Here is a 3,585-nt window from a genome sequence, read left to right as displayed (position 1 = left end):
TAGTCAGTGAAGCAGAAGTAGATATTTTTCTTGATGTCCCTTGTTTTCTCTGTGATCCAGCGAATGTTGATAATTCGATCTCTGGTTCCTCTCTACCTTTGAGGCCCAGCTTGTGCATCTGGAAGTTCTCAGTCCACATACTGCTAAAGCCTAGCTTGAAGGATTTTGAGCATAACCTTGCTGGCATGTGAAATGAGCACAACTGTGCCGTAGTTTGAGCATTCTTTGGCATTGCCCTTCTTTGGGATTAGAACGAAAGCTGACTTTTTCCAGTCCTGTGGCCACTGCAGAGTTCTGATACAAAACCAGAGTACTGTCATCAAAATCTAGAAATTGGACGTTGATACAATCCTGTTATCTAATGTACAGCCCATGGTCAGGTTCTCCCAAGTCACAATAATGTCCTTTCTGGCCAAGATCCATAGGGCTTTCCTGGTGGCTCAGTTGGTAAAGAATCCACCCGCAATGCAGGAGACCCCGGTTCAATTCCTGGGTTGGGAAGATCCCCTGGAGAAGGGACAGGCTGCCCACTCCAGTATTCTTGGGCTTCCCTGGTGGCTCAGCTGGTAGAGAATCTGCCTGCAGTGTGGGAGACCTGGGCTTGATCTCTGGGTTGGGAAGATTCCCAGGAGAAGGAAACAGCTAAACACTCCAGTATTCTGGCCTGGAGAATTCCACGGACTATGGTCATGGCGTCGCAAAGAGTCAGACATGACTGAGTGACTTTAACTTCCAAGATCCATTCGAGGACCACGCGTTGCATTTTATGTTCATGTCCCTTGAGTCTTGATCGGGAACAGTTTCTTAGCCCTTCTTTGTCTTTCTGACCTTGATATTTGTAAAGAGCACAGGCCAGTTGCTTTTTAGATGGTCCCTCCTCGTGGATCTGCCTGACGTTTCCTTCTCGTTACACGCGGCCTTTGCATTTTCGGCAGGAACGCTGTATATAATACTGGGTCTGTCTCAGGTCACCTTGTCACGAGGTCCTGGTGCCACTGTGTCCCGGCATTGCTGATGTTAGGTGGGGTCACTTGGTTATGCTGGAAGTCTGCCAGCGCTCTCCACTATAAAGTTACTGTCCACTGGTGAGTGAGTGAGTGTGGGGCTGTCGTTCACGTTACTTTATTTACAGCATGTGAATTTCTGCTCTTCAGCAGAGTGATTGAGTTGTACATACACATACTGTTAATATTCTTTCCCATTAGGGTTTGTCCCAGGATACTCATACACAGTAGAACTTGGGGTTTATTCAGCCTGTATACAAAAGCTTATCCATCCACTCACCCCATCTTTCACTCCCTCTCCTCGGCAACCACACATCTGTGATGCTGTTTCCATTTCACAGATGGGTTCATTGGTGTCGTAGTTTAGAGTCCGCATCTAAGTGGCAGCGTACGGCGTTTGTCTTTCTCCTTCCGACTTGCTGAGTATGGTGGTCTCTGGGTGCCTCCGTGTTCCTGCAAACGGCATTATTTCATTCTTTTTATGCCCAAGCGGTGCTCCACTGTGTGTGCATATGGCGTTTTCTGTGCCCATTCCTCTGCTGTTGGACGTGTAGGTTGTTTTTCAGCTTTGTGTACTTGTTTATTTGTTTTGGGTGCCTGGACAGTGACTTGAACCCTGGACCCTCAGAGTAAAGCTCTGATGCTCTGCCGACTGAGCTACCCAGGCACTCGGCCAGCACATCTTTTTTAAGCCAGGCGAGAATGACAAGGAAGCGCTTAAGACGGTCTGGTCAAGGCCAGCGTCCAGAACCTGCCATCCCTCATGCTCCCCCGCTCCCCAGGTCCCTTGGTCACCACTCGCATCCCGTCCATCTCTGCCCTGGGTACTGCAGAGCCAGGCTCGGAAGGAGGCCCTGCACACAGTTCTTCAAGGCTGAGGCCTCGGCGATGCGAAGGCAGTGTTCCTCCAGCTGTTATGAGAATCTAAGACAGAGGAGACAGAAGTCTTTTGGTTGGAGGAGAGCAGTGAGCTGCAGCCGAGCCCAGCAGACGTCCTGTCCCCCGTGGGCCGGCCTGTGGGTGCCCAGCCGGCGCCCTGGGTCAGCGCTGAAAGCCCTGGTGCGGGGGGTGTACCCACGGCACTGGCTGCTCAGGAGGCTGGCTCGGACAGCTCTGAGCCCGAGTCCTGGGCCACACGGGTCCCTGGCTTTTGAGAAGGGACTCAGCCTGTGTTCAGGCAGCCTCCCAACCCCCGCACCACCCCAGCTGCACTTTCTCTCTTGTTTTCCTGGGATATTGACTGCAGCCCCGAGAGGAGGCCAAGAAGCTCAGGACAGGCCCCTGCCTCCTCTCTGCCGCTGAACCTGAAGGCGCCCGCTTCCTTTTGACCTGTGCCTTGGAGGAAGCGGCCAGCGTGGACATGCATCCCCCAGACCTGGCACCTCCCCTGGGTGCTCTCTGCAACACACCAGCCCCTCCGAGGGGAACCAGGACCTGGGGGATGCGACAGCCACCAGGAGGAAGTGGCCTGGAAGAGTTTCTCACTTCTCCAAAGTCCCTCTCCCTGGTGTGTTTCAGGGTCTGCCTATGACAAATACGGTGGGGGTGGGAGGGGGCAAAGACCGCAGCAGCCAGGGAAGAATCCCAACTGCGTCACCAACCGCTGGCAGCCACGTGACACTGGCAGATCACTTCAGTCATCTGAGCCTCACTCCATCCTAATGTGGGGGCAGAGCTAAGCGACTCGCGGTTGTCACAAGGGCCAGATGTCATCTCGCCGTGGGACTTCCAGATCTTAGGAATCGGCATGCCACCTGCGTGGTTCTGGCCATCTCTTCATGCCACTTCTGCTATTATTTCCCTAATAATTCTCTGTAATTGGTTTTCCTTTCTAACATGTTCTAAAGAAATATTGCTCATGAAATTCAGCTTGTTTCACATGTCATATTTTCCTACTCCACCTTAAAATAAGTAGATGATGATTAAATTGGAAAAATCCTCTTGTGGTCCCCAGTGGGGTCCCGGGTGCAGTGTGGGGGCCCCTCCTCTGTGCTCTGCACACCAGCAGTCCTCCCCAACAATCCCCCGGAGGCTCTGATTGAACCTCCGGTGGCTTTGTCTGTAGGGAATAGAAGGAGGCCCCCAGTCTCTAGGATGAAAGGCGCTTCAACTCACTCCGTGCGTTGCTGCAGACTCTGATCAGGCCCGAGTCGTATGGCGTCAGGCCAGGACGGTATGGCCCTTGCCCTCTGTGTGGACAGAGGCAACCCGGCAGTAGCAGGATTTCCGCAGCGCAGGTGGTGTCTGCTGGCCCTGAGCCCCCTCAGAGGCGGCCTGTGCGCCACTGGGGCCAGCCAGGCCAGGGGATCTGTTTGATGCGGGGTGTCCACGTTGCTGCTTCGGCATAACAGCAGGAGGCTCTCCAGAACGCAGGCAGAGCCTGGACTTGAGCCACATTTTAGGTGGAATATGGCTGAATCGCCAGCTCTGACTGCAGGCCTCTGCATAAGTCATGGTCCAGTTAAGGAAACAGAAGCCATCCCCGCAATTCTAATCAGAAAGGGATTTAACCCAGGGCGTTAGATGCTCCCAGAGTCACTGCTGGCTCTGGGGGGCGGGGGGAGGGCGGGGGCCGGGGCTC

General features: G+C 53.7%; 1 non-coding gene across 1 annotated transcript; it reads right to left on the bottom strand.

Moving 5' to 3' along the window:
* Nucleotides 1–1,598: 1,598 nt before the first annotated feature.
* TRNAK-UUU lies at nucleotides 1,599–1,671 on the bottom strand. Its single transcript has one exon. It is a non-coding gene; the product is annotated as a tRNA-Lys (tRNA).
* Nucleotides 1,672–3,585: the final 1,914 nt, after the last annotated feature.

Source organism: Bubalus bubalis, chromosome 21 (genome assembly GCF_019923935.1).
Source record: "Bubalus bubalis isolate 160015118507 breed Murrah chromosome 21, NDDB_SH_1, whole genome shotgun sequence".
Lineage (NCBI taxonomy): Eukaryota > Metazoa > Chordata > Mammalia > Artiodactyla > Bovidae > Bubalus > Bubalus bubalis.
Note: the sequence above shows the minus strand (reverse complement) of the source record. Positions and strands in the feature narration are given on the sequence as shown.